At 37.6% G+C, this 12,139-nt stretch overlaps 1 protein-coding gene across 1 annotated transcript in view; it reads right to left on the minus strand.

Annotated features, from left to right (window-relative positions):
• LOC129773885 (uncharacterized) overlaps positions 1–12,139 on the minus strand; it is a 47,343-nt gene that overhangs the window by 2,377 nt on the left and 32,827 nt on the right. The window lies entirely within an intron of this gene.

Here is a 12,139-nt window from a genome sequence, read left to right on the forward strand (position 1 = left end):
ATCCCACACCGAGAACTGCCAGCACACCTGGCTTTGTAGACTGGGACTTCGCGATATCAATGTGATCCAGGTGATTCCAATCAACGACTATGCAGAAGGAAAAAAACTTCAAAACTCAAATGGGAAAGACACCCTGCATGTTGCAATTCGATAGGGGCGGTGGATAAACCCGAGTGGAACTGCAGGATTTCCTCCAAGGGAATGGAATGTTGTGTTAATTTACGGGCTTTCTGTCAATTTACGGGTACTCCCCACAACAGAACTGGGTAGCGAAAAGAAAAAATCGCTACCTAAAGAAGATGATGATGTACTTACTGTTGGAGCCTAACTTGAAACAGCGATTTTGTGGCGAAGCTGTTTTGATGGCAACCTACACTCTGTCCAATTTCTATAAGACAACCCTAGTTCTATTTCGTTGCAACACAAACAGTTAGAATAAAGTATATTTAAAGTCAATTTCGTCCAAAAAAGTTTTTGTTTATTTATTGTGCTTAAGTATGATAATTTCAGCTGTCTAGTTTCTTTAAGACCATTTAAAACTTCATAAGTATTATCAATGAGAAATTCAAAACGATCGACTGATTTACATGTCAATAATTGACAACCTTGCCATTTCGGCTAATAACCTGGAAAATTCGTGTTGGAATACTATTTACCAAATGCTGCAGAACCAAAATTCCTGGTTGAAAAATACTGTTCCGTCTTCCGTAAATCACGCCAGTATCCGTTGAAACCATCAGGACCATCCTAATTGAACTTTTTTTCGTCAGTGAAGATAACCTATACATTGAAGAACTTTTCGTTATGGTATATAGCAAAATGTATTCTTTTGGAAACATTCTTTGTCACAACATACCATGTCCCACTGTCGGCTCATGTGAGCTTTGGCAAAACTCAGACGTCTTCCGATGTGAGATGTGTAAGATGAGGAGCTTTAACCTTTTAAACCCTCTCTATGTGAGGATTTTTTTACCAAAACTTGACGAATTGTCATCCGAGTAATATTTAAATTGAAATATTGCATTATTTGCATAAGCGATTTTGAGTTATTCGAAGCTTATCCCGGTCAGAGAGCTTTGATTGACGTGGAACTCTCTCCTCCTTACCATATCCTTGAGGCTTCGTCAATTAGTTGAGCACTACTTAAAGGGATCGTCCAATCCGACGAAAAATTTCTCAGTCACCATCATTTTTTGGTGAAATGCGAAACAAATAAAACAACGGAAAAATGTAACTGATCTTATAGAAACTTGACACTTGAAAAATACAAAAACATTCGTTTACGCACAGCACTTTCACACACATATGAAAATCATGCAGTGTATGGTAGTCACCAATACCAACACACACTATAACATGAAGAATTGTTTGTTTACAATTGCACAAAGCAGCAAGATCAACCCCTGGTATTATAGAAGTTGCACAGAGTGTATATCCAGCACCGTTTGCCAGTCAATTCTATCGGTATGAGTCCGTTCGAGCACTGGTACAACAAGAAGTCATTGGTCCATTTCCGGATCTTCAGTTGCGAAGTGTGAGTGCAGATTCCGGCGGCGAAACGGAATAAAATGGAAATGAAGCCACAAAACATAGACCAGGGCTCGGCAAAGTCATATTCAACTGAGGATAGTCAAAATTATTAAATCATCATTATTTATTATTATTTATTTATCTTCGACATAAAAATCGTACAGACATTTTCATCTATTAAGTCTAAGTCTAAACACGTTTTTGGATACACAAAGTCAAACACATGAGCCACTTCGTTGAACTTGTTGCAACAGACGTCCAGTGGATTCTGATTGTCTCCTCACTCGAGGAGGTGTGTTGAAGCGGAGTTTTGCCAATAACTTAGCACAGTCAATGTGATTAGTCAGGACATCAAAGACGAGTAATCGCTGAAGAAGTGCTCGTCTCATTGCTAATGTTAGCAGGTCAATCAGCATACAACGGTTTTCGTACCCTGGTAGATTCGTTCTATCTCTCCAGTTGAGATTTCTAAGAGCATAACAGATAAAATGCTTTTGGACTCGTTCTATCCGATTTATGTGGACGACATGGAACGGGGCCCAGACTTGTTGTATTCCAACACACTACGCACCAAAGAGCAGTACAGCGTTTTCACCCAACACCCATTGAACACCGCATTTGGTGTTTCGTTTCAAGAAGCCAACCATGGAATATGCTTTCGCAGTGGCTGAGGCGATGTGTTCCGCAAACCGCAGTTTACTGTCTACGAGAATCCCCATGTCCTTTACGACACTCGTACGCTTCAAACTTGTCGTCGCCATTTTATAGTCGAAGACAATCGGTGTTCGTGAGCGGCTGAATGAAATTACGCAACATTTGTTGACATTGACTTCCATCCCGTCAGTCAGGAGGCTATGAAGAAATTCGCCTTAGTATTAAATTGGAAATGATTTTCGGCTTCTTCCAGCAGTTTCTCCGTCAACATGTCTCAACAGTCATTCGGGCGTTCAGTTTCTATCTCACTCTTCGACTCGACTATCTCATTTCATTCTTCTCCGTCAAAAAGACTTCATTGCATATAGAAGTGACTCCCCCCAAAATTAATTCGTTCAACGTGGTTTGACATATACTACGGATAAGCTAGAAATAAAAAAAAACACATAAAATAGCCTGCAGTGTTGTGTTCAAAAAACACTGACAAATTTTGACAAATTTGGTTGATATAAATTCGTTTTCCTGTATGTCTTTTTCACAAAATCTAACTCGCAGACAAAGTGAACTAGAATTTTGTTTCGAGTTCCTCCCAAACTGCACGCTATTTATTAATACTAACGCGAAGACCTTCATAGTATACCTGGCAACTGGCTATGTTCGTTGGTTTGAGTTCACGGGTAAACAATGAAGCCGTCCATTATTGGTGTAACCACTTTTTTTACAGTAGAAATCAAGTTTTCGTTACACTTTATATGGTCATTAAAACGAGATTGTGTACGCGGGTAACAAGATTTGTGTCAGGGGGAGTAGTATTTAGTGTGAATTGAAGTCAGGTTAAATGGAGAGGCAGATTCGTATTCATTAGTCACGTCAATTAGAATAACCATTTGTGATTTGCCAGTCAACCTCAATCTCAGTCATGTTGACGGTGAATATTTAAGTAGTCCTAGTCGAAGCGAAGCTACTGGGAAGAAGGTCAATTTCCATTTTTCATCTTCGAAGATTTCGGATTCCAACATGGACGGGCTAGTGTGCATGAGGAGGAAATTACGAGCATCCAGGGAAAGTTGCAGGAGAAGATTCTGATCACTATGTTGGGCGACATATCTTTTTTTTTCCCTGTTGGATGTGAACCACTGCGTCCATTATTATGAAATATTGTGGTATACCCCTTTTTTATACTACACTTCAAGCTTATCTACTACTTGTAGATGAAGGAGTAGACTGAAAGCTATAGCGAGATAGGTGCCAATCAGGAATAATCTGTTTGATAAAATTTATAATCCTGATCGGCGACGCAGACCATATTTCCTTGAGCTCCAGAATAGCTTTATCAAGGTGTTGAAGTCTGCGTCTAGTTAGAGCTCCGCAGTTACAGAGCAAATGTTCCGAGGTTTCGCTTTCGGCATTACAAAAGCGACAAATATTATCTTGTGCTAAACCTATGTTTTTAAGATGGTATTTACTCGGGTAGTATCCTGTTACAAGACCAGTGAATGTGCTGAGGTCTTTCTTATTAAGGCTTAGCAGCTGTTGAGTAATTTTGATACTCGGCGTAATAAATTTTTTCGCTTGTTTAAGTTTTGCAGCCGTCCAATTGGCTGGCACTTCCCGGTCTTCCCATTTATTCAGCTCACTTTTCAACACACAGTCAGAAAGTCCACAGAATGGTTCTGGACCACTGAATGGTGAGTTTGAGCCGTTCCTGGCAAGTTCATCTGCTCGTTCGTTGCCCTCTATATCGCAATGGCCAGGAATCCAGTACAATTGTACCGAACTTATCTGACTTAATTGTCGTAAAAGGGAAATGCATTCTCATACAATTTTTGAAGAGCATTCAATAGTATTTAGAGCTTTAGGGGCCGCTTGACTGTCTGAGAATATGCAGATGTTAGCATGTCTATATTTTCTTTTGAGGCAGACATTTAAACATTCTATTGTTGCAGTTATTTCTGCCTGAAAAACTGTTGGCCAGTTTCCCATAGCCACAGAGATTTTTCCAGTTTCCAGTTTAGTTTGGCATCTAAGATGGGCGACATATCTTGCTTTCGGGGGCTCCGAATACGAAGGGATCAAATCTTTTTCTACAGCGCCATTAAGAAATTCGTTAAGCGCTACGAAAAGAAAGAGCAAATGGTTTGAAGTACCCAATGGTCCCGGGATATATCAAATTGCCCAAGGACTCAAAGAAGCTTAAGAACAACGAAGATTATCACAGTCTTATCGGTTCCCTGTTAAACCTCGCAACGAACAGTCGACCTGACATTGCTCACATAGTAGTCTATAGGATGCAGCTGGAGAACGCGACGGAGAAGTGCGAACTGGTTAGTTACTGCGACGCCAACTGGGCTGGAAATAGCAATGAGGAAAGTCTTGCTGCCAGTAGTACGACGAGTACGACGAGGTCATATGGCTACGGATGCTGCTCAAGGTGCTCAATGAAGAACAGATTAAGCCAATCATAGTGTTCGAAGACAGCCCTCGTCACACTTCTTCGTTGCCCTTTGTGCCCGTTACACAAGAAGAGAATAAAGAAAATAGATACGCGGAATCATTATACCCGCGAGGTTTCGGCAGTTGGTACTATCGAATAGGGATATGGTCCGTCAGAGGAGATGGTGGCGGATATCGTAACTGACTGACTGATGATGAATAAGAGAGGTTTTTAACTTTTCAGTTCATTCGCCTCTAGGATATCGTAACGAAACCGCTAGGTGCTACGAAGATCAAGGGGACTGGGACTATTGGACAAACCGGATGAAGGTGTATAAGGTTGAATTCTCTAGGAGGAGTGTTGGGCGCACTGTCCTGTTTGGTGCGAATACGCCCTTTTGCGACATTCATCATCTTTCCTATCGTCAAATAAAAATTAAAGATAAGTTTTGCATTTTTTATTGTGACCTAAAAAGTACAGAAATAAACACACATGATATTACAAGTATTTCTGCGATATACTATTGAGACACAACTAATCGACCTGTAATAAATGTAATAAATCATCACGCTGCTGAAAATGGGTAAAATACAAAATATCGTTCGCCAAAGGCCATGGGATAGGCGAAGAAACTACCACAAGCTTTTTCTCAGTCTGAGCTGTCACCAAATAATGATGTGTGTATGGTTGGATTGAATAGGAGTCATCCAATGTGAGATGTTACCACATAGCCTAGCAAGCTCTACTGTTCACAAGTGAATAGAAATGACAACTCAAAGATTGAGGGAGCTTTGTTGGAAAGTTCTGATGCATCCAGCGTATTGCTCATACCTTCCATGGTCTGTCTTCCGTTTATCTCGATCTATACATAAATCTGTTGATGAAAAAAAAACATTGGCTGACATGAGAGCTGTCGAAAGCCTTTTGAAAAAAATCGTCTATAAACCTCAGAAGTGGTATGCGCGGATGAAACCATGATATTACCAAAAAAAATGGCGAAAGGTTGTAGATGATAATGGCCAATATATACTTGATTTGATTTAAATTTGAACAACGGTTATTTTAAACGAAAAAGGATTTTACACTTATATATTAGGTTGGGTAATCCATTATTTTTGGGTAAAATTCAAAATATTTTTTGATATGCTTCCGATTAACGTGGTTTTTCTTACGCGGATTTTCCAATTAACGTGGTTTTTTTACGCGGATTTTCGAATTCACGCGGTTTTTTTACGCGGTTTTTCTTACGAGGATTTTCCAATTAACGCGGATTTTCGAATTCACGCGGGATTTTCCAATTAACGCGGTTTTTTTTACGAGGTACGTATCCCCCGCGTAAAAAAACCTGGGTGTTTATGGTGGATGCCTTAAACCATCCCAATCAAGCTCTCGGAGTTGTGTGGCCTTGTGTGGTCCTGATGGGACACAACACCTCCTCTGTTGGTCAATTCTAGACGTTTCTAGTCAATCGCTACCTTTAAACGGTTCATTCGTTGATTGTAGAGACCGGAAATTAGCGTATTGCACTAAAAAACATTTGAAAAAAATATTTTTTTAAATTTTTGAAATTTAAAAAATATTAAAATGAACAAAATGAATTGCACGTATTTTACTGTCACAGTATCGGTACCATTAACACCAATCACAATTTCAGCGGCCTGTCTTTCATTTTCGTATTTATAAAAGAATAAGTGTAATATGTTCCGAATTCTCCCTTTGTTGTCTTCCATTATTAACACCCTGTTACTCACAACTGTATGGATAAAACAAAAAAACAGCAAAAGATTTTTTTAGTGTGGAGTGTCACCTTTACAACGAGCCTGAACTTGAAATTGTATAATCGATATCATGCGAGATATTAGTCACTAAAATCAGCTACCGAGATAATAACAGATTACTTTTTCCACAACCTAATACTCATTCTGTTTACGACATAGGTAAAATTTTTACCGTATTGGTTGAATAACCTATACTATTTACACGAAAACGAGGATCTCATTTCCAGTAATTATCGATACCATTCTAATGACATAGACAAATGAAGAAAAGCGAATTGATAGGTTAATAGCTATCCTAAAATACAAAGACATAGAAAGCGCAATCTCATCAAAGAACTAAATCGAAGCTAAATCAAACGCTTGAAAATCCAATCTTGAGAAAAAAGCATAAATTGACGTTGATTTGGAATTTTCCATCATAAACAAAAATATGTGAGAGGCGAATCTACATCCGCCACAATAACACGTTAGAAAAGGGAATGTGAACAGCGCAACCGAAATAGCGGTATGGTTAAATTGGGGGAACAAATCCTGTTTTGGGCCAGTTTATTGTTTTGCTATCAATGAAACAACAATTTCGCTAATCACATAATTGTGGGTTGGAATTATCACGGAGATTGAAACAAAAAACCATTTTTTACAACATGTCGAAAAAGTGGTCTATGGATGGAGTTTTTTTTCCAAGAGTCATTCGCTCCGGTTTGCAGCTGAAGAATTAATACTTAAATACACAAATATCTGAGTCATTATTGCGAGCCACGAAAATAGTAACCAGAAATTTGAATGGCTTCTTTGAGAACAAGCTTCACTCTTCTGTGTTACAATGCCATGGAAAGTGATGGTATTGCATGTCGATATACATACATTTGCGAAGAAATTCAATGCTCGTGTGAGGAAGCTAATAATGATTCTTAATCTATAAATGAGTAAAAGACCTATTCAATGAAATGTGAGCAATGTAAAATAGCACCTTTTTGGCACGATATGTATCTCTCGTGCGAAACGTGAACAGTGTGATTAAACTATTGATCCGGTTTAATAATATTACCACATCAACGCAATGCAAAGTTCGAAAGTATGAATATTAAACATCCTGGTTTACCATACGAACGACGTTATTGATGGATTTTTAATTACTTTAAAAACGTTCAATTTATTATTCATACGTGAACGAACAAACGAAATGATTATAGTGTGTATGTATATACCCCCTTTGAAGTGAAGAAATTCTTTTCGTTAAATGTTTCGCATGACCCATTTTAGAAGAATCTTCAGATGTCGTGATATCTAGATGCTATCATCGTACGCTATCCAATACATGTCTGAGTCAATCTATGAGTACATATCGAAACCAAGCAATGAGTGATGTCATCAACTGATACTTATATATTCAGTTATGATATGAGAATTGAGAATACCCCACATAAAAACGAGTGGAACATTCGAACAATCAGGGGGTCCCCGATTTGGAAAATCCAAAAGAAAGATTTTTTTTATTTCTACATTTTCGGGTATTTTTTATTCTTTAATTGAAAAACGTTTAGTCTCCAGGGCTGGTTCGTCTACATTTTCGAGTAGATTTCAACGTAAAAAATGTCAAGGCATCACAGTATAGGTGAGGTCAAAGACGCTTTTCTCGAAACCTTGTTTTTCCACCTGTCAGAACATTTGTATCAGCATCTATATGATATGATTTGGCTGAAACATCATAAATTGTATTTTATATCGCGTAGCGTCGCGGTTTTCGATTTCATATGAACACTTTAAATGAAAAAAATCATGAAATATCATAATTATATAGACAATTGGTTGTACAGGTCGGACTCAATAATCCGGAATGTTGATTTTGTTTTCACTCCGAATAATCGAATTCTCCGGATAATCGAATCATAGAAAAAATGGTCAAGTCCAACGACAAGCGAAAGCTCATGCGTGAGCTTCTTGGACGCCAATGAGAGATCGATGACATTAAGCAAATCAACATTAAGGATGCTATACATTCCGCGATCACATCTCAAGCGGAATATAGGAGCAAAACGGTTCATAGTTTGTGATCGATAAAGAAGACGAGACGAGAAGACGAGAAGTGCTGATAGCTTTCGACTCTACTCGACTGTTTCGAGTCTACTGAAATAATAAAAAATTAAATAGCTAAAAAGATTTTACAAAAATCTCGATGCATTCTAAAATAACATCCAAAGTGATAAATAAGTGGATTGAATAATATAAGTTCTACGTCGAAAACTGCGGTCGTGTCCTAGATACAACCCCTTACAATTTTTTTCGTCTTCAAACTGTTTTGGTTGACCCGGATACTTTCTGTCTTTAACACTGAAATCACCATTTTTAAATCGTCCAAACCATTCCTTCTGAAATCTATCCGATGGTGTACAAGCACCATAAACTTCCACAAGCCTTCGATGCGCTCCAGCTGCACTTTTCTTCCAGAGAAAAAAGATTTGTAAACATTATTTGATTGAAAGGTGTCGATAATTCTCGGTTCAGCTCAAATCAGCTGTCGCCGTCGACTATTTAAAGCACCTTGAGCCATCTTGAGGTTGAATTAAGTTGCACACCACAATATCTCAGAGTTTTAGAGTTTTAAAGCATTTGATGCTCAGATAATGGAATCAAAAATGGAATCAAAAAGGTACGGCTTCAGACGACTTCAACTGAATCGTCGAACGTCATTTCTCTAGATGAGCTAGAGCTCGCAGAACGATGTAAAAAGTATGTTGAAACTGAACTTTGAACTATAAAATCAAAGTTTTATAAGTTGAAAATAAAACTTAATTATATTTCAAATTTTAAAATCAACAATAATGGAACTTGTTTAAAACCTCATTCTCTAACTCATTCAGCTCATTCATTAACTTCATTAATTCTGAACCCTATTTGACACATTGTATATGTGTCGTCTAGTTGCAAAATCGGCTCCTAAAATTTGAGAAATTCGTTTTTTTTTGCTGTTTAAATCTTAGATACATTGTTCCACTCATTGGCAGTAAGAAACAGCGTCAAAATCGATCAATTCCCAATAAAACACGCGTTCGAAAATCATGATGTGCTGCAAAACCAGCCAAATCCCCTTTATTTTCTACCTCATTCTGACATGAAGCCACAGAAAATCAACTTTCCTGTAAAATTTTATATGATACTAGCTGACCCGGCAAACTTCGTCCCGCCCAAAATTTGTTTTTTGTTATCAATACCTTCAAACATTCACGTTTTCTTACTATGAGCAAGTTCATGGGTCCAATCGCAGAACTGTTCATTGATTGATCTTCTAATCGACCCCGCTGAATTTACCTTCTACTATGAAATAGAATTTCTAACAAAACTCTTCATTATAACATAAAATTATTTTCAGACACAATTCTCGTTTAAGATTTTTCAACCACTTGCAAATAACATGTTTCTCCGTTACATGGAATAAATGTTTGATACAGAAAATATGATAGAATAAAGACAGTCCTAAATCGGACAGTTCCTTCCTCGAGGTCTGCTCTTATCAACATATCCGGCGATCCTTTTTTTGGTATAGATAGAAGAAGATGCGTGCGTTTCATCACATTAAATTCCATTTCCAGTTTAGAACAAAGATCAATTTCGCTAGCGCAAACATCAAATGGACTAACAGCATTTGTCACTACGTGTATTGTATAACATGTGGGAATTTAATCTTCCGAATTTTCCCTCTTTCCTTCAGAGTTTTCCGAAAATTTTCAATTGCCATGTTTGGTTGGAATATTTTTGGTTGAAATATGTGTAATATTTTTATGGGATCCATTCCAGAGGAGGGAGGGGTGTCATACCATCATAGAAACATTTATCATACCCTAAAGCTCTCACATCCCAAATTGTGCTTGATAAGTTCTCGAGTTATGCAGAAGTTTTTGTTTCGTTTGTATGACAGGGGGAGAAGTGTATTCACCATAGAAACGTTTCGTGCCCCGTAAAACCTTCGCATACCAAATTTGGCTCCATTTGCTTGATTAGTTTTCGAGTTATGCAGAAATTTGTGTTTCATTTGTATGACAGCCCACCGTTAGAGAGCTGGAGGAGTGTCTAACCACCATAGAAACATTTATTGCATCCTAAAACCTCCACATGCTAAATTTGGTTACGTTTGCTTGAATAATTCTCGAGCAATTCAGAAATTTGTGTTTCATTTGTATAGCAGTCCCCCCTTAGAGAGTCTAACCATCAAAGAAACATTTATTGCACCCTAAAACCTCAAAATGCCTAATTTGGTCTCATTTGCTTGATTAATTCTCGAGTAATGCAGAAATTTGTGTAAGAATCAGACAGACAGACAGACAGAAATCCATTTTTATATATAATATATAGATATAGAACAATAGTATATAGAACAATAGATTAATGATTATTGATAAAACATAATTCTAAGCAGACATTTTTTTCTTAGTTTTTTTTGACTTTCATTTTTAGTCGCAATGACCTTGTAACTTCATTCCGCGGATGATCGGGGCCCTACTATACATTCAAATTTTCGTGAATTCGTTCCGTCGAGTGGTTGAGAGTTCGCGCAATTACACCACTTACCGCAGAGAATCCTGGTTTTCATCTCTCCACACTAACATTGATTCCATGATAATCACACTACACTATTTAACCAGCCCCCTGGCAAATATAAGGAAATAAACGGTGTCGTTATAGATTTTTAATGTCCAAACTTCGGAACTTGCACAATGAGAATAGACCGATACTCCAAAGTGTCAGCGTCTTCATCATTGTTCAATTGCACGAATTTCGCGGTTTAAGGCAAATCACGATAATCAATTACGAAGTGTACAGCCTTACCCAAGCTCAAGCTCTAAGGCCACGTTTTTAAGTCCAGCTTTAGCTTTATAGTGTAGTGGACATCCCAATTAACTGCCAGTATTCTAAAAACATGCCTAATATTCAGATGGAATTCTCCAGAAAGAAAAACTTATTTTATGGATATTGAGGGATATTTCTCGATCGTGCAGAACAGTTTTCGTTTATCACTTGTTTGGCATCGCTAAGTTTAAGAACTTTGAATCCGTTGACAATTTCTACTGAAAACACCTAAATAGGTAAACGAACGATTGGTGGACACGAGAAAAGATTCGGCTATGATTTGTCATGTTTATTGATAATCTCGTCAAAGTATTCCCGATGGCATTCATGATTAAGATATATCGCAAAATTTAGGTTAAATTTATTATTTAAAAAAAAATTGAGAGAAAATAGTATCTTTCCACTGTTGCGCTTGAAGTAAAACAGTAAACAATAAGCTCATTCCTTTTTTATTGCTATAAACACACAAGTTTTAATCGCCGTTAATTATAGTTCATGCACTTTGCATACTGAAATAATAAACTCATATACACAATCATCCACATGGGAGAGTGTAATGGTAATCACGAAATAAATTGACTTTGTCGCATTGTCTCGTGCTGCCCGGGTTAAACTTTTGATTTATATGATAGATCATCTATACGAACTGAGTGAGAACTTAAATCTAACTGCTGCCGATTGGATTAGATATAACTTTTGAACCCAGGCACAAGAGAAACTCCCTCCCAAACGTTAATTCAACCAAAACTGCAAAAATCCCATTAATTGAAGTGTGTTCGAACAATGCACAGAAATATTACGTTATGCACAAACATTCATCACGCGCGTTCAATTCAAGCACATGAGCACACGAAAGACATCATCTCAAGCATGAAGAGACGAACCGGCTCGAAATGTA

Source organism: Toxorhynchites rutilus, chromosome 3, assembly GCF_029784135.1.
Source record: "Toxorhynchites rutilus septentrionalis strain SRP chromosome 3, ASM2978413v1, whole genome shotgun sequence".
Taxonomy (NCBI): Eukaryota; Metazoa; Arthropoda; class Insecta; order Diptera; family Culicidae; genus Toxorhynchites; species Toxorhynchites rutilus.